We start from the raw sequence: 25133 nt of genomic DNA, 5'->3' as shown, positions 1-25133 counted from the left end.
GCCCTGGAGTCAGGAGAACCTGAGTTCAAATCCAGCCTCAGATACTTAACACACACACACACACACAAATAGCTGTGTGACCTTGGGCAAGTCACTTAACCCCAAATTGCCCTACCTTCCCCCTCCAAAAAAAAAAATAGAGATCATTACTGTGAAAAAAAATTTACAGTTTCTCTAATAAAGACTTCACTTCTAAAACAAATAGAAAATGGAGTCAAATTTGTAAAAATAAGAACCATTCTTCAATTGATAAATGGTCAAAGGATATGAATAGGACATTTTCAGACAAAGTAAACAAAGCTATCTATAGTCATATAAAAATACTCTAAATCACTATTGATGAGAGAAATGCAAATTAAAACAACTCTGAGCTACTACCTCACACCTGTCAGATTAGCTAATATGACAGAGAAGCAAAATAAATGTTGGAGGATATGTGGGAAAATTGAGATACTAATGACTGTTGGTGGATTTGTGAACTGGTTCAACCATTCTGGAAAGCAATGTGTAGCTGTGTCCAAGGGGCTATAAAACCATGCTTACCCTTTGACCCAGCAAAATCACTACTAGGTCTATATCTCAAGGAGAATAAATACAAAAAGAAAAAGGACCTATATGGGAAAAGATATTTATAACAGCTCCTGTCTGGTGGCTAAGGATTATAAATTGATGGGATTATGAATGTATAAATTGTTACATGACTGTGATGGAATACTATTGTGCTTTAAGAAATGATGAGTGGGATGCTCTCAGAAAAACATGGGAAGACTTACAGGAATTGATGCAAAGTGAAATGAGCAGAACCAGGAAAACATGTACAGAGTAAGAGCAATATTGCATGGTGATTCTATTAATAATTTAGCTATTCTAAGCAATACAATGATCCAAGACAATTATATAGGTCGTACAATGACTGGTACTGTCCATCTCCAGAGAGAGAACTGGTAGAGCCTAAATGCAGATCAAGGATACTCTTTCTTTACCTTATTTTTCTTGGATATTTGACTGTTTTTTTCTTTCACAGAATAACTTACAGGGAAATGTATTTTGCATGTCTACAGATGTATAATCTATGTCAAATTGCTTGCCTTCTCAATGGGGGGAGGGAGGGAGAGAATTTGGGATTCAAAATTTTGAAAAAAATAGTTAAAATTGTTTTGCATGTAATTAGGAAAAAATAAAGTATTAAATGAGATTTTTTTAAAAAACAAAGGCAGTAATAATAGTCAAAGAGGAAACAAAAAAGAAGTAATCCCCAGGACTAGGTGGATTCACAAGGCAATTCTGCCAAACATTTCAAGAATTATTAGCCCCAATACTGTAAAAACTGTTTGGAAAAATAGGTGGAGTCCTACAAAATTCCTTTCACAACACAAATATGATACTGATACTTAAACCAGGAAGAGCCAAAATAGAGAAAGAAAATTATAGACCAATTTCCCTAATGAATATCAGTGCAAAAATTTGTAAGTAAAATACTAACAGAGACTAAAGCAAATATATCAATGGATCATATACTATGATCAGGTGGAATTTATACCAGGAATGCAGGGTTGTTCAATAGTAGGAAAATTATCAACATAATTGAACATATCAAAAACAAATCCAACAGAAATCATATGTTTATCTCAATAGATGCAGAAAAAGCCTTTGACAAAACATAGCACCCATTCTTATTAAAAACATTAGAGAGCACAGGAAAAAATGGAGCTTATCTTAAAATTATAAGTAATATTTATCTAAAACCATCAGCAAGCATTATCGGTAATGGGAGTGATAAGTTAAAAGCCTTCCCAATACAGAGGTGAAACAAGGATGCCTATTATCACCTCTATTATTTAACATTGTATTAGAAATGTTAGCTATAACAATAAAAGGAGAAAAAGAATTAAAAGAATTTTAAAAACTAAAGAAATTAAAGACAATGAAGAAATAAAACTATCACTCTTTGCAGATGATATGATGCTGTGCCTAGAAAATCCTAGAGAATCAATGAAAAAAAACTACTTGAAATTATTAACACTCTTAGCAAAATTACAGTATAAAAAATAAATCATCAACATTTCTATATATTACCAATGAAGTCCAACAGCAAAAGATACAAAGATAAATTCCATTTAAAATAAGTATAGACAATGTAAAATATTTGGGAGTCAACATGCCAAGACAAATCCAGGAACCATATGAACACAATTATAAAACACTTTTCACACAAATAAAGTCAGATCTAAACACTGGGAAAAATACTAATTGCTCATGGGTACATCAAGCCAATGTAATGAAAATGACAATTCTCCCTTAATTAATCTATTTATTCAGTCCCATACAATTCAAACCATCAAAAATTATTTTATAGAGAAAAAATAGCAAAATTTATCTGGAAGAACAAAAGCTCAAGGATATCAAGGAAATCAATGGAGGAGAAATGTGAAAGAAGGTGATCTAGTCATACCAGATCTCAAGGTGAAGCGGTAATTATCAAAACAATCTGGTACTGGCAAAGAAATAGAGTGGTGGATAAGTGGAATAGATGAGGTACAAATTACATTTTAGTAAATGATCATAGTAATCAAGTATATGATAAACCCAAAGATCCATGATGCATAGTGAAAGTGAACAGAAACAGGAAAATGTTGTACACAGTAACAGCAACATTGTTCAATGAAAAACTGTGAAAGACAGCTATTCTCAGCAATACAATGATCTGAGACAATCCCAATGGACTAATGATGAAGCATACTATCTGCCTCTAGAGAAAGAGCTAATATTGTTTGAATGCAGGCTCATGTATGCTATTTTTCACTTTCTTTCTTTCATTTTTTTACTTGAGTTTTCCTGTACAAAATGACTAATATGGAAATGTTTTACATAACTGCACATGTATAACCTATATATGATTGCTTACCATCTCAAGGAGGGAGAAGGAGGGAGAGATAGAATTTGGAGCTCAAAACTTTAAATAAACATGTTAAAATATAAAAAAGAAGACTTGGATGAAGGCAGAGATGGTATGCTTATTAAATTTGAAGATGGCATAAAGCTGGGTAGGAGAGCCAAAATATTGTATTACAAGGTCAGGATCCAAAAGGATTTTGACAGGCTAGAATACTGGGCCAAATCATCTAAGATGAATTTTAATAAGGGTAAATGTTCCACACAGTTTTTTTTTTCTTTTAATCTGCTTCACAAGTATAAGATGGGGAAGCATGACAACAGTAATTTGTCTGAAAAAGAACTGAGAGTTTAAGTGGACTGCAAGTGCAATATAAATCAACAATGTGATATGGCAACCCCAAATAAAGTTAATATTTTGGTTGGTTGTTGTCCTTTATTCTCTAAGAGGACCAAAATACTATCGCTATGCTAAAGTCAAGTTTCAGTGTGTCTGATTGTGCCTGATCAGACCAATATGAGTTTGGAATGCTCTACTACAAGTTGGGCACAAATAGTCCATATGAACATTTGGGGTGAATTTTCTAAATTTGCATATCCTGTGTTTCCTTTGAGCTATCTCAATTTTGCTTTACTCATAGAGCACAGCACCTTCTCTGATGTGGGCACCCCATGCTGATCAGTCCTGTGCCAGTGTCTCCCATGTCACACAATCAATTCCAAAGTTCTTGAGAGAGACCTTGAGAATGTCCTTGTATAGTTTCTTCTGATCACCATGTGAATGCTTGCCCTGAGTTCTCCATAAAATAATCTTTTTAGCAAGCATACATTTTACATTTGAACAATGAAGCCAGCCCATCAGAGTTGTGCTCTCTGAAACAGAGTTTGAATGTTTAGCAGTTTAGTTGAATTTCAGGCCTCAGTGTCTGGTCTCATCCTGCCAGGTTGTCTTCAGAATCTTTCTAAGACAATTCAAATGGAAGTGATCCAGTTTCCTGGCCTGGTGCTAGTATACTGTCCAGGTTTAACAGGCATACAACAATGAGGTCAGCACAATGGCTCTGTAGACCTTCAGTTTGATAGTCAATCTAATACCCATTCTCTCCTATACTTTCCTTCAGAGCTTCCCAAATACTAGATCTGGCAATGCATGTGTCAACCTCATTATCAATCTGTACATCCCTGGAAAGTATACTACCATGACAAGTGAACTCATCCACAGCATTCAAAACTTCATTTGCTGTAACTGATGGTTCCACGTAAGGACGGTGTGGTAGTGGCTGATGGAGCACCTGTGTTTTCTTGGTGTTAATTGTTAAGTCAAAATTAGCACAAGCAACAGAGATTTGATCCATATTTTGTTACATCTAAGTTTCAGAGGCTGCATTGAGTGCATAATCATCTGCAAACAGAAAATCATGCACCAAAACTCTATCCACTTTGGTCTTGGAATTTTCAAATTGAAGAATTTACCATCAGTGTGGTAGCTGAACTTGATGCCATATTCATCCTCCTTGAAAGCATTTGACAACATGGCTAAAAACATCATGCTAAAAACACAGGAACAAGCACACAGCCTTGTTTCATTCCATTGGTGACTGGGAAGGCAGGAGAGCACTGTCCATTATCTAGAACCTGGGCAAGTATGCCAACATGAAATTGACATACAATACTGATGAGCTTCTCTGGGCAATCGAATTCTGACATAATATTTTAGGCTGCATTAAAAAAGGAATAGTGTCTAGGAGTAGGGAGGTGATAGTTTTTCTGTATTTGTCCCAGGCAGATCTCATACAAAATATTCTTTTCAGTTCTGAGAGACACACTATCTAGAGCAGCACTTCTTAAACTGTGGGTCATGCACCCATATGGGGTCACAAAAATCTTGGCAATAGTGAAAGGTTTCTGAATATACAATGATTAAAAATTCATCAAGAATCAAATGCATAATGACTGAGATGTTTCTGGCAGTTCTTGCTCATGTTGCATGGCACAAATTCACCATAGCCTTGGTTCTGAACACAAAGCATGAGCACTTTGCATTATGCATGCCCTCAGGTCACCCAATGCCAACTGATGCTGCTGAAACATGAAAATGGGTCATGAGTAGAAAAAAGATTAAGAATCCCTGATCTAGACGAAGGCAACCAGAATGGCATAGAGTTTTGAATTCAAGTCATAAAATTATTTAAAGGAATTGGGAGGTTAAGTTTGAAGGAGACTTAGACTGGAGAGACATAGTAACTGTTTCAGGTCAGTCATATGTAAGAAGGAACAGATTTGAATTGGGTAGAATTTGCATCAGGAGATTTCACCTGCACATAACGGAAGAATTTCCCAAACATGCTGTTGTTGTTGTTAAGTTGTTTCAGTCATACCCAATTCTCCATGACCCCATTTGGAGTTTTCTTGGCAAAGACACTGGAACAGTTTGCTATTTCCTTCTGCAGCTCATTTTACAGATGAGGAACTAATTAGAACTGTCCAAAATATAATAGGCTACCTTGTAAAGTGATAGGTTCCCCTCTTTAGAGTTCTTAAAACAAAGGCTGAATAACCATTACCAGGTATTTTATAGAGTATTTTCTTATTCCTGTAGGGGTTAGAGATGTCCTCTGAGGTCCCTACCAACTGATATTCTTCAGTTTTAAAGTACAAATAGTCCAGTTTGGTTGGAATCTCGGGCATACAAAGAATTGCAATGGGAAATGAAGCTGGAAAAATAGATTGGAGCCAGATATGGATGACCTCACTTGGGTTAGGAAGCAATATTTCTTCTCCTTGTCTTTTGCAACAATAACAATGATGATGACGATGATGATGGTGCCAGTCTAAGGAGTTTGTATTTTAACCTGGGACAATAGGGAGTCACTGAAAATAATTTGAGTAGGGGATGGATATAGTCAGAACCAAGCCTTATGAGGACTATTTGGCAGCCATGAAACAAAATTCTCATTTTTCTTAAATTTAAAAAAAAACATACGATTTTAAATTCCACAATCACCAGAAGGACAAAGTTATCCCAAAGCCACACAGTTCATTTGACATCTGTAACAAATTTACCTTCGGTGCTTGGTCTGTTTGGACGTCTCATTTTCAGCAGGGTTGTTCCTGTCAACATCAAATGAAGATTTGTAGAGAAAGATTAGACTACACATGATTAATTTTTTTTAAATTAAATAAGATAAGAGGCAAATAGTCAATACAATTTTAAAGCAGAAAAGGATCCTTATTCAAACCAAACCCATTATTTTACAGATAGGCATAAAGGTCAGTCAGTCAATCAGTGAAAATTGATTAAGTCCTTACCATGTGCCAAGCTAAGCACTGGAAATACAAACACAAACAGAAAGACAGTGCCTGCCCTCAAGTTGCTTGCATACTAATGGGGGAAGACCACATATAAAAGAGAGCTGAAAAAGTGGGCATGGGTGAGTAGCTAGTTTGGGGGACTGATAGAGAAAGTCCTGTGGAGATGAGTTAACAGTTCATACTGGAAAGGGATAGAGATGAAATGACTTAACACAGTCACAGAATATGTTTTGGAAAGGACCTCAGAGGCCATCTAATTCAACCTATGCTTGAAAAAGACTCCTCATTCAAATGTACCTGATGAGTGGTTATTCAGCTTCTGTTGGAAGACCTCTAAGCATGGGGAATACCCCACCTCTTGAGGCAGCCTTAAAAATAGCAAGCTAAGTGCGGCCAGGTAGCACAGTGAGTAAGAGCACTGGACCCAGAGTCAGGATGACCTGGGATAGAATCCGGACTCAGACGCTTAGCACCTATCCAGAAACACCTGGCCGTGTAACCTTGAGCAAGTTACTTAACCCCAATTGCTTAGGGGCGGCCAGGTGGCTCAGTGAGTAAGAGCACCAGCCCCAGAGTTGGGATGACCTGGGATCGAATCTGAGCTCTGATACTTAGCACCACACCCAGAAAATAACTAGCTGTGTAACCTTGAGCAACTTACTTAACCCCAATTGCTTTAAAAAAAAATAACAAGCTAAATTTTCAGAATAAAATGAATCAAACCTACAACAAGAAACATTTGCCCAAGGTCACATATGAATTAATAAAGAAGGGAATAAATGCTTGTTAAATTGAAGTGGCAAAGTGAAAGAATTTGAATCCAGGTCTCCTGACTCCAAATCCAAGACCCTTTCCACCACAACATGCTTGTCTCCAGGCAGTATGAGACAAGTGTCCAATGAATGAAGAGGAAAGATTAGGAACTCAGAGGTGATCAAGAGCACGGTGGGTTAGGGAGATTTCATAGAAGAAGAGGAATTGAATCTAGGTCAGGAAAGCTGGGCATATATAAGCAAAAAGGATCATAGATCTAGAAATCTTGAAGGGTTCTCCAAGGGCATTTGGTCCTCTTTTAGAGATGGAGAAACTGAGGCTCAAAGAATTTAAGTGACTTTCTCAAGGTCACACAGGCAGCATGCATCAAAGGCTGCTTTTTAAAATCAGATGTTCTGACTCCAAAGACAACACTTTGGGGCATGTATTCCTTGTTACTAATTTCAGTCTCTTATGTCTTCCTTTGTAGGCTTGTGGCCATTAGCATCCCCCAGATGCCTTTGGGGTTCTGAGCATCTGAACTGTGTTGCTATCCATCCCTTCCCACTCCCTATCCCAAGGCTGTCCTCACTGTCTTCTTGACATGTCAGAGGCCTGAAATGTCTAGGAGAGCCCTAACCTTATTCTTACTGCTCTCTCTTCCTTCACACCACCCCCTCTTCTTGTCACCAGACTTCCAACCACCAGCATAGCCTCTAATCCAGCCAAGTAACATTTTCCACTCATTTGAAATGTTTCTTAAGGAATCAGTAGTTTGATTTACAATAATCCTATCCAGTAATTCGCCTGTTGCAAATGCCAAGCCTTCAATGCATGCTCTGGCTTCTCAGATCTTTTCTCTCCCATTTTGTACCTGAAGGTGAAATTCACACTAAGCAAAAGGAGACCTTTTTGTATCCAACCCAGGAAGCTTCTGAGACTTGAATGCTGCTGCCTTTCTCTTCTCTCATTTTTTTTTGGTTTGTTTTGTTTTTCTTCTTCACCTGATCAATACCTTCCCCTTCTGAAGTTGCACAACTGGCCTGGTTGCCATTCTCTCCTTGCTTTTGATTGGCTGTGAGGAGGGAGGCAAGAAAGGGGGTCAGACACTATATTTAACCACAAAGATGATTCCGTCTCCTTTACGTGACCAGGCGCTCTGTAGAGGCTTTGACATTTCAGGGGAATAAACAGCAAAAACAATTCCCATTTGTTAGGCTGTGGGAGTGGGAGGGAGGGGACCCTGTTGGGGTAAAAGAGATGGAAAGATCAGGCATTGTTCTTTGGGAGGTGGACGCTAGACATTTGCTTCCCTGGGAATAGGCACACAAATGCACTTCATGTTTTTTCTCCACGAGATGCAGAGTGACTATCACTGACAGATTCCAGTCTAGGTTGGATCAACAGTTTATTTACCTGCTCACCAAGTTCTAATGCCTCACAATTCTTCTATTTCTTGAGTTTTTTAATATAGACAGGGGTTTAACTACTGGAGTAAATAGGGCTTTGCCTCAGGGCACTAATATCAAAAGTGTGCTTTCTCCCTGTATGCACAACAGCAATATTCTACCTTTCTTCATGATTATCCAGTGGCACACAGTGTATGCACCATCCCAGCCAATACTCCCAAGGTACCATGACCATGGCACACCTTCATCCTATGTACCATCCCCCTTCCTTAACCTTTAAATAATCAACATAGATATAGGAGGGATCTCAGAAACCATCTGGTCCAATTTATGAATGAGGAAAGTGGGAAGAAGGGAAGAGGGGAAGAGAAAGAACATGTATAGAGCACCAGTTATTTATCAGGCTGTTGTAGCTGTCCTTCATTCTTGAAGAGGACCATGATATCAGGGATATGATGACATGACTTGCCATTGGCTTTGGTTTGAGTGAGTGAGGGCTGTGCAAGGTCACCAGACTCACTTTCTCCTCTAGAGCCACCTGGGTCCAGTGGCCAGATATTCATCAGAACAACAGGAGATGACTCAGGATGTGATGGGAAACCCTGGCCCTTATTTGTCAGGCACTGTACTAAGCAATCTACAAATATTATCTCATTTGATTTTCACAACAACTCTGCAAGGTATGTGCTATTATTAATGCCGTTCTACAGGTAAGAAAACTGAGACAGACAGTGGTTAAGTGACTTATCCAGGTTAACACAACTAGTGAGTATATGAGGCCAGATTTGAACTCAGGTCTTCCTAACTCAAGGCCCAGCATTCTATACAATATACCATGTAGCTGCCCCAGCTGGCAAGTCCATAAAGGTTAAGTGACTTGTCCAAAGACACATAGGTACTATAAGAGGCGGTATTATAGGCAAGCTTGATACCAGCTCTCTGTTAGCTCAATGTTGGGATGAAACAGATCACTGAACTCAAAGAACAATTAACAAAAGGAAGCTTACTTAGCCCTGTCATGGTAAGGATAGGCACCAAGGATACAAGAGTACCTAGCTTCTATCGATTGGGACCCTCTCATCTCCACATGGAAATTCAAGCATTCATCAGAGCTGAGTGTGGTGATTCATAGTCTTCAGATATCCATCAAGTTGGAGAGGCACCAATCTCACGTGGATGGAACCATTTATGCCCTTAGATTTACTGATGGTCAAGTCAGCACACCCAGAGGCCAGCATGAAACACAAGGGAAGCATGACCTCCACGGTATCCCTGACAAGTTAGCCATTTGGTATCTTACCTAAATACTCCTGTGATGGGGAACCCTTTCTGCTTGGGAATGGTTTTAATTGTTAGGAAGTTTATCTTAGGATCAAGAAGTTTTCCTTAGCACATTTACTCCTTCATTACTTTATGGGCATCACTCCTCGCTCTTCAGACATTTCTCCACCGTGACTCAGAAGCCTTCTCACTGTAGATCATTGTACCCTTGTGGTCCCATCCTCTGATCAGTTAGCTCCTCCAGGAACATCTACTTTAGGAAAGTGCCCAGGACAGCTATGTTCACTCCTTCATTCTCTGAGCTCTGCTCCTTACTCCCTGAATGTCTTTGTCTATGTTGCTCTACCTCCATGCAGCTAGGTGACACATATTGAGTACTGGACTTGAAATTGGCAAGACCTGAGTTCTGCCCTCAGATACTTACTAGCTTGATAATCCTATGCATATCACTAATTTCTCTCTCTGTCTCTCTGTCTGTCTGTCTGTCTGTCTCTCTCTCTGTCTCTCTGTCTCTGTCTCTCTCTGTCTCTGTCTCTCTGTCTCTCTCCTTAACTGAAAAATGGGCAATAATTGTTGTTATTCTCAACTCTTCTTCACCCCATTTGGGGTTTTCTTGACAAATACACTAGAGTGGTTTGCCATTTCCTTCTCCAACTTATCTTATATATGAGGAAGCTAAGGCAAACAGGGTTAAATACTTGCTCAGGGTCACACAGCTACCGAGCCATATTTGAACTCAGGAAGATGAGTCTTCCTAACTCCAGATGTGGTACTCTTCTATCCACTGCTCCACCTAGCTGCCCTGGGGATAATAAAAGCACTTCACAACTCCCCAGGGTTATTGTAAGGATCAAATGAGATGATATTTATAACATGCTAAGCAAAATGCCTGGTACACACTAGGTGTTTAATAAATACTTGATTCCCTTCCTTCCTTTACCCAACTTCCATTTATATATCTTCTTCCTCCATTAGAATGGAAGCTCCTTGAAGGCAAAGGCTGTATTTTTTTCCTCCTAAGGCTTAACACAGTACCTGGCACATAATCAGTGCTTAATAAATCCTTGTTGACTTGACATTATCCTAAATCTAACTCAAATCTGCATTTTTTTTCTCCTGACACTAATGCTACTTCTATTCCACCCTCCAAACTAAACCCTCACAGACCATCTCCGGGGAGAATTAAGTCACTCATGTACTATCTGGGACCATATATCTTCGTCCTCACCCCAGCCATGTTATATCCTGTTCTCAATAAAAATAATGGCCTCAAATCCCAACCCATCATCCATTTTCTGAGGGCTAGATCCAAGGCAACGTAAGAAATGCCAGCTGGGGTTATGTACAGTAGGGATTCTATAACTATTGAGACTTCCATAATGGCTAGGAAGGCTTGGCAAGAACCCTAAAACACTGGTCAGTTGGGCTCTGGCAATACCACTCAATGGGTTGGTATACTGGCCAGAGTGATAAAACTCCTTTTAGGAATCTAAGAGATAGACAGGATAGCATTGGGTCACCAGATGGCCTGCTACTCAAAGCCATCATGATGATGTGCTCCACAGGAAGACTGCAGAATGGCACATACTCCATTGTATTCTGGTATAACAAAAGGCAAGATATATTGAAACAAATCAGTACTCCACTTGTTGGAAATGTGTCAGCATGGCTGGAACTGACCACCAAGGGGGACATACATTGAGGTATCTATGAAATGACCTGAAGACATGAATACTTTTATTATATGCTAATAAACCAGCAGAAAACTACACCTAAGGGAAACTTCATGGGGACTTTACAAAGAGAGAAAAAGGTCAACAGTAACTAGTGGTAACATGCCCCATAAGTGATCTCTACATGTTTGCTTCACCACCATTGTCCCTTCATTTTGAGGCTACTCTCCCCAGAGACCTTCTTTGTGCAAGGGGAGAGCATACATTCAGTTTGGATCTTCTCAGTAAAATCACTTGACTAAAAACAATCTGACCAGTCAATTGTCAATAAGAAAACTGCTGGAGGGGACTTGTTCATGTTAGCCCCTTAGGTTTACCCTGAGAATTCCTATTTAGAGGCAATCATCCTCTAAGGACTCTGCCTATTAATGCAAGTAGGAACTGAGGAATAACCCCAGCACAGGTGTGGGTTCTTGTGCAACATCTATTCAGTCAGATATAGTGAATAGCAATACTCTCTTAATTGTAACAATATCTAGAGACCTAGAGGACTCTCTAGGTTGCATATCTAGGAGGTCTGAATAAAAAGAGCCTTCCTTATTTTCTTGGCTTGTTGAGGCTTCCATCAGAATCCAGCCAGTGATGCAAGAGGGTTCCTGTTCCATGTTTGGCACATTACCTGGGTTTTCCTTGCTACTAGGAATATGAACTAATCTTACAATAAACATTCCTTTAGCAATTATATCATTTTACATTGCCTTTGCAATTTGAACCCATAAAAGCATCAAGCTATATTTGCCATCACTGGCAGGATTGTGGGGCCCTCAATCCAAGGTTATGATGCTACCAGAGCAAAAAAAAATTACAAATTAAAAAAGGAGGTAACATCAAATAGTCATTTAGTGATGTTATCTGCCTCCTGCTGTCCAGGGACCTTTTGCATACCTAGTTTGACTGATTTGTACCTTTGTGGTGGAGACCACACCCATTTTGTGGACCAAAATGGAAGAATTTGGGCTGAATTGAATCGAAGGGAGAAGATGATTTAAAATGGGTCCTACTTAGTATGCTCTGCCACATGCATGATTATTTGATTGCTGTATGGACTCTCACAGTGAAGGTCATCAAGGCTGGACAGAAAGAGGAGAAAGGGAAATCAGCCCCCTTCCTGCTCATGATTAAGGAGCCTGTGGTGGTAGAAGACGCAGGGTGGGATCTCAGAAGCTGGGATGGTAGGCTTAATGTAATGACAGAGGGGCTGAATAGAGTGACAGTAAAGTCATCCGCTGTTTAGGATGGGAGTAGGAAGAAAAGGAGGAGATGGCAAAGGGGTCTTTCAGAGATCATCCTTGGGCTAACAAGAAGTACTAGAGATTACATCAGACTGAATAATGTTCTCACACCTGAGTGAAATGCAAGTCAAACAGAGTAGGCAGAGAAAGGGACAAGGGAAGTGCCCAGTGCACATGTAGGATAGAGGGGGCTGAGCTTTGGTGCCCTTTTCTCCACTAACTGTCTTTTTCTGTCTAAGCTGGGTTTTCTCTAAAAATCCCTAGAAGAGATTTTTCAATCATTTTTCAGTCCTGTCCAACTCTGTGATCTCAGCTAGGGTTTTCTTTGCAAAGATACTGGAGTAGTTTGGTATTAGCTCATTTTACTGATGAAGAAACTGAGGCAAACAAGGTGAAGTGACCTGACCAGGGTCACACAGCTACTAAGTATCTAAGGCCAGATTTGAACTCAGGTCTTCCTTACTCCAAGCTCAATGTTCTGCCCACTGTGCTATCTAGCTGTCCCTAGAGGGGATGGAGATGGCAAAGAGGAGAGTTGCAGCTATGTAGGGAGTTTATTCTCTCACCAGGTTCTAATACAGAGTGCCTTTGGAGGCATGATAAAGAGAGGCTGACCCTGTCATGAGAGACAGCCTATATGCACAACCACAAAGGAATGAACACCACCCTGGATAATCATTGACTGTAAAACTCAATCAATATGTTATACCAGGACTGGAGCATTATCACACATAGAACTGTTGCGCACACAATACCCAGACATAACAATAATAAGTCAAAACTTAAGAACAATATTTTTAACATGTTTCATCATACTAAATGCTTATGATCTCTAAGCCACCAATAGCAACAACAACAAAAAACCTTTAAACTATAGAGACCGAGCAGAGGATCAAAAATATGTGGGAACAGAATGAGTTGAACATCATCCCCGTTATTTATTCTACTACTTCTGAAACTGTTCTGAGAATATTGTCAGTAAGCTTATGAAAGATAATTTACCACTTTATTCAATTACAGAAAAACCCAGTTGTTTTATCTACCCATGCAAAAGTGAGAAAAAATTAAATATAAAATAATAACAGTAGGATAGTGACTTTTTCCAGGCCCACTTGAATCTGAACTCCATCAATAAAATGATCATTTTTCTATGATAATGATGATGATGATGATGATGATGATGATGATGATATTCTCATCCTGAGGTTTGGGAGGAAAAGGGAGGTAATTGCAAAGTAGATAAATACCAGCCAGGGTGATGTAAAGTGGGTTCTCAATGTGCCCCAGGGCAACTACAGTAGCTATGAAAGCCTCGCAGGAATACTCTTAAGGACAGGCATCAAATATTTCTGTGGGATAAGCATCTTAGTATCCTGGAGAACTATGGGAGAAATGATTGAAAGATTGTATCAGTATCTATCTTGTATAAACTATAGAAATACTATGTTGCAGGCAAGGAAAACAAATCATGCAGGATGCAAATCATTAAACAAAGGTATATCAGAAATTATTGGTACCCTTGATCAACAGGTTTTTTTTAAAGGTTATAGCGACATAAGTCAAAGCAATGCAAAGAACAAAATATTTCAATATAAATCAAGAACTGTTCTATAGAATTTTGAGAAAGAATGAAATTAGAGGAGAGATTTCCAGTGTCATTAGTATCTGATCTTATTAAAAAGGATGAGAAGAGCAAAGAAATAATACTATAAAAGTAGATATTTTATCAGTATGTTTAATAGTTCACAGATTATAAGAATACTTTTTTTCTGTGATAATGCTAATAACCACAAAAAATAATAATAAACTTTTCAAAGACCAACCTATAAACACTGATTCATTGTTGGTGGAGGTGTGAGTTTATCCAACCATTCTGAAGAACAATTAAGAACTATGCCCAAAAGACTATAAAAATGTGCATATCTTTTGACCCAGCATTACCACTTCTAGGGCTGTACCCCAAAGAGATCATAAAAATGAGAAAAGGACCCATGTGTAAAAAAATATTTATGGCAGCTCTTTTAGTGGTGGCCAAGAATTGGACATTGAGGGGATGCCCATCAATTGGGGAATGGCTGAACAAGTTGTGACATATGAATGTAATGGAATATTATGAACAGGAGGACTTCAGAAAATCCTACAAAGACTTAAATGAACTGATGCTGAGTGAAGTGAGCAGAACCAGGAGAACATTGTCACAGAAACAGCCACAGTGTACAATGACTGATTTTGGAAGACAGCCTTTCTTAGCAATGCAAGGACATAAAACTATTCTGAAGGACTCGTGATGGTAAATGCCATCCAGAGAAAGAACTATGGAGTCTGAATGCAGAGTTAGGCAGACCATTTTTGTTTTGTTTTGTTTTGTTTTTTTTCTTTCTCATGGTCTCATTCATTATAATTCTTCTATACAATATGACTAATATGAAAATGCATTTAATAGGAATGTATGTGTAGAGCCATATCAAATTGAATGCTCTCTTGGGGAGGGAGGGGTGAAGGAGAGAGAGAAAATTTAAAACTTATAGAAGTGAATGTTGAACATGAAAAATTAATAAATTAATACATTTTTAGAAAGAAGAAAACAAAACCAAAAAAAAGACCAATCTATAGTCCTGGCCATGAGGGGTGAGACAGTTGGGGTTGCAGTGACAAAACAGATAAATGTCAGCTGGGGAAGGAAGGTGTAAGGAATTTTTTATTGTTTATAGGATCAAAAGAAGTCCAATACAATGAAAGACCAAGTAAAATAAAAAAGGAGACAGCTTGTGTGCCATTACTATAATGAATGACAGAATGGTTATATCAAGGAAAGATGCCAAAAGCTTTAACTTCTCTAAAAAACTGGAAGGTGGCAGATCCAGTTAAGATACATAATTATTGGTCCAAATGCTTCACAGTAGTGCATGAATTACATACAAAACACTTAACCAACTTCCTTTCTGATTTATTTCTGATCATGTGTTTCTTAACAGAAGGTATCCCATATTTATTACCAAAAGTTGAGAATACCAGTGACCGTTCCAAATATAGTCCAATCACACATTTACGTATTTTATACTTGTTCTTATATTGCTGGGGGAGGGGGGAACCACTGTAAACACTTATAAGAAAACAATGTATTGAACGAGGATCAAAATGTGTGTGCCAACAATTCCTGAAGGGGCAAAGAGCGACTTCTTATCAATGCAGCGATTATGGAACAAGCCACTCACAAGCTTTCTAACATTTACACCACTTTTATTGATTATTGCAAAGCCTTCAACTCAGTCAATTCTCACATACTGGAAATATATAAATTAGATCCAAGAATAGTGAGACAGGTCTTCCAACTTCAAATCTCTTGTTCTTTTTATCATGCACAGTGCCGATCACAAATTCAAAAACAAGAGAGAGACTGTCTACCAGGAACTTATATTTTACTGTGGAGAGAAACACCCCCTCCCCAAACACACGCACGCACTAAATGCTTAGTGATTTCATGGTGCATCATTAGCCACTGGGGGGCATCAGGAAAGGCCTTCTAAAGAACAGTTTTCCATGTGGACATCAAGTATGCTATCATTTTCACTAAACTTGATTCTCTTTTATATATTTGCAATACATGCACAAACTGTGAGTGCAGAACTGAGTCAGAAGGATGGTATGGTGGCTAGTACATTGCACATGGAGTAAGAAATCCTAGGTTCTGTCCTTTCTCTAGTGTTTCCCAGCTTGTTCTAAGTCTCTATTTCCTTTATCTCTAAAATGATGTTATTGTATTTTAGTTGTTTCAGTTGTGTCTGACTCTTTGTGACCCCATTTGGGATTTTCTTGACCAAGAAACAGGGATGATTTGCCATTTCCTTTTCCATCTTATTTTACAGATGAGGACACTGAGGCAAACACAGGATTAAGTGACTTGCCCAGGGTCACACAGCTAGTAAATATCTAAGGCTGGATTTGAACTCAGATCTTCCTGATTCTAGGTCAGTCACTTTATTCACTGTGCCACCTGAGATTGTAATAAATGGTCTCCAAAGTCCCTTTTTTTGGGAGGAGGGAAATTGGGGTTAAGTGACTTGCCCAAGGTCACACAGCTAGTTAAGTGTTAAGTATCTGAGGCCAGATTTGAACTCAGGTCCTCCTGACTCCAGGGCTGGTGCTCTATTCACTGTGCCACATAGCTGCCCCAATAAAGTCCCTTCTAACACTATAACTCTAACTTCACTGATTTTCCTTTAGGATTTGTAAAGGAAGGTATGGTGCAAAGGAAATAAACCTGAATCCAAAGTCAGAAGATCAATGAATCAATCAATAATCAATAAACATTTTTAAGTCCTTACTATGTTCCAGGCACTGTGCTAAGCACTGGCTCTGATAAAAATTTGGATTTGTGATCTCAGAGAAGTCATCTGTTTCTCTGGGCCTGCCATTATTCTATGATAAAATGTTGGGGTTTAACTTGATCATTTCAAAGGAGTCTTTCAGTTGTGTTATGATCTCTCCGCATATGTCCTGGGAACAAGGGGAATACTTGGACTAATTTTTTTATGAGTTCAAGACTCTTTGTATATTCCTTTCTTGAATGTGAGAATCCAAAAACCAGAATGAGCCCCGCACTATTAGAATGAGCCTAATAAATAGGTAAATAGATAATAATGAAAGCTAGTATTTATATAGCACTTTAAGGTTTGCAAAGTACTTTACGAATATTATCTCATTTTATCTTCTCTGCAACCTGGTGAGTTAAGTGCTATTGTTATCCCCAACTTACAGATGAAGAAACTGAGGCAGAAAGAGGATAAGTGACTTGCCCAGGGTGACCTACCTAGTGTCTGGAGACTAACTTCGAACTCAGGTCTTCCTAACTCCAAATCCAATGTTCTATCCAATTTACCACTTAGTAAATCATGGCTATTCCCCAAACCTGCCTTATAGTAGCATAATACAATGCCAGGCACATAAGACATAATCAAATGTGTTAGAATCCTAGAATATCTGGGGGCTAGAGAAAATCTTAAAAATCATTTAGTCCACTCCCCTCATTTTACAGTTGAGAAAAATGAGGACCAGAGAGGTCAAATGATTTTCCTAGGCTATGCCGTTAGGTAATGAGGGCCTGACCTGGAACTAGAACCCAGGTCTCCTGAGTTCCATCCCAGGCAGCTTTCTATTCATACCATATCTAGCCTTTCCAGAAAATTTAACTGAAGTGAGTTTGCCAATGGTTTCTTTCTGCTACTGGGAGTTCCCAGGTGTAAGCAGTGACAGAAAAGGAATACAGATGCTCTGAGACCTAAGGGAGACAGGATAAGAGAGAAGCTGGGGCCAATAGTCCTCCATATTTACTAGAGGCTTCTACAGAGTTGAAAGGTGGACTATCCAAAGAAGATCTGTCTGCTTGCAGATGTTTCTGGGGTAGTCCTAATTGACAGCTGAGACCCTTGGCCAGACTCCCGCGTGGCTCCTCCAATGTTAGCCTTGCTCCTCACTCTGATGGATGACCTAACATAGAACCTATCATGTGGTGTTACATTGCACCATGGGGTCTAATCCAGTATGATGTGCAGCCCTGAGTTATGCCAGGGCACAGATCCAAAGAATTCCAAAGTGGCTTTATTTCTAAAAATTTAAGAAGGGCCCTCAGGAGCAAGAAAGTTGTGGGGGGTTTTGCCCCTCCCTACCACCAATCAATCATTCTGTAATAGACATTAAATATTACAACAATCTAATCCCTGATGCCCCAATGTCTTTTCTTCAGCTAAGCCAAGGACTGGGCTGTCTTTTTTTAATTTTCATTTTTTTTTTACATTTTCAGTTCAAAATTCTCTCCCTCCTTCTCTAATTTATCTTCCTCCATCAGGGCTATCTTTATTAACTAATTCTTTCATTTGAAGTTAAATTAGCAGGACTCATCCAGTACTAGTCCATCATTTAGTCTTTTGAACTGGAGTTAGACAATTCATGTTGGGTACATAATAGGGGGAGGGGCTGGGCCAGTGACTTCCCTGGTATGGGGAATTCACTGAACAACCTCCTTTTACCAAGGTAGACCAACACCTTCTACAGAACTTAAAGGCTTAGAGAGTAGCTTGGAGTTAGAGGGGTTAAGTGGCTTAAGTGACTTGTCCAGAGTCATACAGTCAGGAAGAGTCAAATGTGGAACTTGAACCCAGATCTTTCTGGCTCTTAGGCCCCCCTCTATCCTAACTTTCTATCCATTATTCCATGTCATCTTTCAAGAAAGGCACATGAAGAAGATTCCCTGAAATGCTTGTCACCCAAATATCTCCATACTCCTTTTTCTTGTGAAATGATGATATGATGGGAGGATATGGAGCAAACAATACTTTTCAACTCAAGGCTCCTATGAGCTTTCATTCATTCATTCATTCACTCATTTATTTATTTATTTAATATTTGTTAGATACTCTATGTGTGCAGAGCAAAATAATGAATGCAGCATAGAGATGTATAATAAGACATGATTCCTACCCTCAAGGAACTCCCAGTGCAGATGTATATAAAAATCACAATTTCAAGATATCTTCCCAATGGAGAAGATAAAGTCTAGAGATCCTTCCCATTCTCCCTCCAAAGCTCTCACTTTTCCTCTTCTCTTTTGTGATTTTAATTATATAGAGGAAATACTTCATTTATTAAAAAAAGATTTATTAAGCTACTATGTACAGGGTTCTGGACTAAGTAATAAAGATATGAAGATGAAAATTAAACAGTCTCTACTCTCAGTGGGATTCTGTTCTTGGGGGAACAACATGTAGAAGTGTAATCAATACAACATTTACAGAAAGTGATGGTGGGGGAAGGGCACCAATAAATGGGGGTATTAGTCAAGGTCTCAAGTTGGAGGTGGCACCTGACCTGAGGGTGCTTCAGGGAATAGAAATGAGAAGGCAGTCCTTTCCAGGCACTGGGAACAGTCTTAATGGGAGAACAGAGAATGGAGATGCAGCGACATGTACAAGGAACAGAGGGGAAGTAAGTTTTTAGTCAACAAGCATTTAGAAAGTGCTTACCATGTGCCAGGCACTGTGCTAAGTGCCAGGGGTACAAATAATGGGGAAGAAACTACAGGCCTTGTCTTTAAGGAGTTGATATTCTAGTGGAGGAGACAACTTATGAAACATTGGAAAAACAAGATATAGACAGTGTTGGAGATTATTTTGACCTTAATCTCCTGTAACAAGGCTGTAACTTTGCATTCTAGGAGTACCATTCAGGGGATCAGGTGGATCTTCTTTAATTCTATAGGATTAAAGCTATTATTCTGATATGTGTGTCCCCCTCATTGTTAGTCACTATTAATTAATGTACAATTTCCATTTAACCAGCTAACATAAATTAGTTTTTACAATGGAATATTTACTTAGAAGATGTAGTATAAGTGTAAACATTTTCCAACATCTGGATCACCTTTTACCCAATAATATTCAGACCCTAGAGAGAGAATATTCAGACTTAGTGGTTTCTATATAACACTCAAGCCACCAAGGTCACTTTCAAATGCACCATGGCTGATAGATAGATGAATACACATCTCTGTTATTGTTGCTGGGAGACTAGGTCAAACAAGTACCTCCAGACTGTGACTCTCACCATCTAGTTACCAACACGAACTCCATCTTGGACCCTAGTGGCTTCTGTTCCTGACCATTTGAAGCTCACAGTGTCATAGCCATCACTGATCTCTTTGACCTAAAATAGGAAAGAACATAGGCAAAGAGGACTGTTTTCATGACCACATATCAGCCTTAGCGGAAGTGGCCATGAGGACTTCTCCTTTCATCATTATTTCAACTGAATAACAACTGGGCAAGAAAGAGTTTGATCAAGCAGAGTACTACATCATTTTGGATGGGATGTAGAAAGGTTTTAAATGACAGAAAAATAAATTTATATTTTATCTAGAAGTAACTTGCAACCACTGAAACATCTTGAGGCTATGGTCTGACCTGAATTTAGGAATATATGATATATTTCATATGTGTGGAATGAAAAACTCCATTCAAAATTTAATCAAGAACACAGAGATTTCTCAAGATAAAAACAGGAAATTTTTATCCTCTTCCCCTGGGAGAAGAGGGCGGTCCTCTCCATGATGGATCAGGGAGAGGAGGAGTGTTACAAAAGACAGAACAAGAATTTATACCTTCAGGGTGGCCAGGTGGCTCAAGAGTAAGAGCACTGGCTCCAGTGTCGGGATGAGGTAGGGATCAAATCTGGGCTCAGATACTCAGCACCACACCCAGAAATAATTGGCCATGTAACATTGAGCAAGTTACTTAACCCTGATTGCTTAAAAAAAATAAAAATAAAAAAGAATTTATACCCTAATGCAGTCAAGCCCATTGTCTCATTGGCTGAGAGACAGGTTCAAGTCTTGGTGCAAGAATCTTCCCCAATGGCAAATAACAGGGAAGCCCACCACTATCCCTCAGTGGGCAGGGAGGCTGGGCTAACAAAAAACAAGGAAATAAGTGATAGCCAATTCAAATGTACCTATCCTTATTTGGCAAATGCCAAAGTGAAGAAGGGAGGGGCTAAGAGCTTAATGTTGATTGACAGCAAGGGAGGGGGAGGGAAAAAGTTTGACAGCAAAGTTGGAGGTCAAAAACTCCTGAAGGGCCGAATGCTGATGTGGCTGTAGTAAAGAAGGGGAAGGGAAGAAGGGGAAAGGGGGAAGCCAACAGTTAAAACTAACACCAAATTCTAGGATATATTCTGAGAAGTTTTCAATCCCCAGATGAATATGTGTGGAATATATAATATAATCCTATGTATGCATGTATATTATATGTATATATATGCATGTATGTACATGTCTATAAACACACATATACATATATGTAATTATATGAATTTGTAGAGGAGAGAGATTAGAGGAGCAAGACTTGGACTTTAGGAATATATGAAATATTCCAAATACATGCATACTTGTGTATATGTATGCATATATACATATACATACACATACACGTACGTGTGTGTGTGTGTGTGTGTGTGTGTGTGACCTGGATTGGAGAGGAGAGAGATTGAATGTAGGGAGACCAGCTAAGATGCTACTGTAATAGTCCAGTTGAGAAGAGACAAGAATCCACTGTGGAACAGAAGCTAGAAAGATGGGGGTAGATGTGATAGAGCATTTAGATGTAGAATTATTATTTTTTTTTTGCCTTTTGGAGGGCAATTGGGGGTTAAGTAACTTGCCCAAGGTTACACGGCTAGATTTGTGTGTGTGTGTGGGTGTGTGGGTGTTAAGTGTCTGAGGCCAGAACCAAACTCCAGTCCTCCTGACTCTGGGGCTGGCGCTCTACTCACTGTGCCACGCAGCCACCCAAGAGATAGAATTAAAAGAAATTTGTAACATTGGATATTGAAGAGGAGAGGGAAGGAGGGGGAAAGTTGAGAATGCCTACAGGGTTAGAAAACTGCGTGACAAGAGGACAGCAGCGCACTATCCCAAAAAGGGGCATTTGGAGCTAGGAGTAAAAGAGAATGATCTCCATTTTGGAAATCCTGAGTTTGAGATGTCTATGGGACTTCCAGATGGAAACATCAATAGACAATAATAGTGGACTGACACCAAGCTTAGTGATTAGTGAATATGGAACTCATGGGAATTAAAGCAATCACCAAGGGACTGGGTAAAGAAAAATGAAGGGGGTCTACTCTTCGCCAGAAATAGAGCCTTGGGGAACACTCATAGTTGGGAGTGGGATACAGATGATTAACTATCAAAGGAGAATAAGAAGGATATGCTAGACAGGAAGGAAAACCTGGAGAAAAAAGTATGTTATGTGGGAGTGGGAGTGGGGCAGGGGGAGTATCCAGAAGGAGGGTATGTTCAACATTTTCAGATGTTGGAGAGCAGGCATGTAGGATGAAACCTGAGAAAAGGTCATTGAATGTATCAATCAACCATGGAAAAAATCATTTTAGTTGAGTGATAATGTCAGAAACCAGACTATAATAGTATGAAAAGTGAATGAGAGGAAAGAAGGTAAGTGTGAGCGTAGACAGTGTAGACAGCTTCTTCTGGGATTTTGGCTATGAAAGGGAGGAGAGATATAGTAAGAAAGCTCCAAAGGATTGTGTGGTCAAAGGAAGGGATTTTTTTGTTTTTGTTTTGTTTTATTGTTGCTGTTTTGCGGATGGACACAATCTGGGTCTGTTTATAAGCAGCAGAGAAGGAGCCAATAGATAAAGAATGAGGATGGCCAAGGGAATAAGCTTCAGGGAAGCGCCAGGCAGGGATGGGAACAAGGCCACAATTAGAAGGGTTAATGGCAAAGAGAAAGATTGCTTCTTCAGAGGCTGGAGTTAAGGACTGCAGAGAGATGTAAGGAGCCCTAACTGTTTTCAGCATTTCCCTTTAAGACCTGCTTTGCCTTTAACCAGGAGAGTCTGGGGCAGACTGAAGGGAGCAGTGGCAACTTGGGGATAGGGGAGAACTGTTCAAAATCTCAGCATCGACTACATCTGGGAAGCAGACAAATTTCCTGTATTAACTAGGGAGAATAAGAATGAGTGCATTAAATCTGCACCAAGCTAAGTGGAGCACCACTGGGCCCCCTTGGCCTCAGCTAAACAGAAACCTCTCTGGCCTCAGGGCTTCCCTGGGCACCCTTCAGCACTGTTTCCCAGCACCCTTTCTCTTACCATTCTAACATCATAAAGACAGCTTCCTTCTAGCCCTGGGGCAATCCCTTGGGACTCTGAGGCCCCAGAACTGGGAAAGCCTCAGCCCCTGCAGGCTTTTTTGATCTCAATCTCATTCCTTTGTGAGAGGCACAGGTTGAAACTGAAAACTGATTTGGGGAAGGAGCAAGAGCCAGCCTTCTAGAGAATAGGCAACCTCCAGGAAGCTTCCCTACCCCCCCCCCCAATGTCCTCCAATTATGCCCTCCTTTAAAAAAAATAGTGAATTCTCTCTTTTGGATTATGCTCAGTTAAAATTAAGATATTTGGGGAAAATTAAAACACTAAATCCCCAGCACCTTCAATTCAAAGCACCTACTATATACAATGCTAGATGTTTGAAACAGATAAAAACGCAACAATCCAGCCTTGCAGAATGAAAGCATAATACATCATAAGTTGTTGCTAAGTTTGTGTCTGACTCTTGACTCCATTCTGAGGTTTTCTTAGCAAGGATACTGGAGTGGTTTGTCATATCTTTCTCCAGCTCATTTTAGAGATGCAGGAACTGAGGCAAATAGGGTTAAATGACATGCCCAGGGTCACACAGCTAGGAAGTGTGTGAGGCAGGATTTGAACTCATGCAGATGAGGCTTCCTGATTCCAAGCCTAGTGCTCTATCCACTGTGCCACCTAGCTGCTCACATCATGTACACAGACAATTAAATGAACTGAAGCAGGGAAAGAGGACTAATTACTATAGGAATCAGAAAAGGTTTTACATTCAAACAGGGCCAAGAAGTAACCTAAGGATTCTTTGAGGAGGGAGGGCATTTCAAGCACATGGGGCAGTTTGCAAAGGTGGTTGTTTGTCTTTTGTTCTCAGAAGACCTTGACATCAGGAAGTTGATGTTATGACTTGTAAGTGAATTGGATTTAAATGAGGCAAGGCTGTTCAAAATTACCAGCCTCACTCTTTCCTCCAGAGTCATCTGTGTCCAGTGGCAAAATTTAGACCAGGAAGACTAGAGATGGCCCTGGATGCACTGGGAGACCTTGGTCTATTTAAGCTAAGGTCTTTCCCAGGTGCCAGTTTATCTGAAGCAAAGCCCAGTCAATGATTAAGGCTAGCAATTGTTTCTGTTTTGGCCAGAAACCCTGAGGGACTTACCCTCCCAGAATGATTTTTGTTTTTTGACCAGGTAAAAGAGGCCATTCTTTGCCTCATTTCTTATCTCTGTAAAGGACATGCAAGATGGAACATGTAGTTCAGGAAGCTCAGTTGGCTGGGAGTTAGAGTGTGTGAAGGCGAATAATGTGAAACAAAACCGGAAAGGTACACTAGAGTCAGACTTCCAAGGGCTTTGAATGCCAGTGTGAGTGAGGAGTTGAAGGTTTAACCTATAAGGAGATTTTTGAGCAATGTAGTGACATAGCTAGGCAACTGTTTTAGTAATAATAAGATGACAGCTGAGTGGAGGACAGGTTGGAGGAAAGTGGGGGGACTGTAAGCAAAGGATCCCCATATTTGACACGAAGAATCTGGTCCAGAGAGATTCTTACCTTGTAAAGAATAAAAGCTAATAAGACATTGTTTAGAGAGTTCTCCAATTGATTGCATTTTGTTTATTGCCCTATATCTGAATAAGAGCTGCTACACTCATCTCCACCAGCAAGAAAGGTTCATGATAGAAGTAACTTCCTCAACATTTGTTAGTGTGAATGTGAGTGTGTTACATTTTAGCCTTGTCAAATCTTGTCCTATGGATAAGACTTAGAGCCTGTTGCACTTTTTTCATGACTTATTTTGTTTAAAAATAAAGTACATACTCTTAAATACTCTTAAAGTATATACTCTTAAATTAATAAAAAAAATTTTT

At 39.4% G+C, this 25133-nt stretch overlaps 1 long non-coding RNA gene across 1 annotated transcript in view; it reads right to left on the bottom strand.

Annotated features, from left to right (window-relative positions):
- Positions 1-25133, bottom strand: part of LOC138150957 (uncharacterized) — a 40338-nt gene that overhangs the window by 9440 nt on the left and 5765 nt on the right. The window contains exon 2 of the long non-coding RNA XR_011165704.1: positions 5956-6003. This is a non-coding gene — a long non-coding RNA (uncharacterized lncRNA). The remainder of the gene's footprint in view (positions 1-5955; positions 6004-25133) is intronic.

Source organism: Petaurus breviceps, unplaced genomic scaffold (assembly GCF_028583685.1).
Source record: "Petaurus breviceps papuanus isolate PSGF00001 unplaced genomic scaffold, PetGlider_PUasm1.0 90895, whole genome shotgun sequence".
Classification (NCBI taxonomy): Eukaryota; Metazoa; Chordata; class Mammalia; order Diprotodontia; family Petauridae; genus Petaurus; species Petaurus breviceps.
Note: the sequence above shows the minus strand (reverse complement) of the source record. Positions and strands in the feature narration are given on the sequence as shown.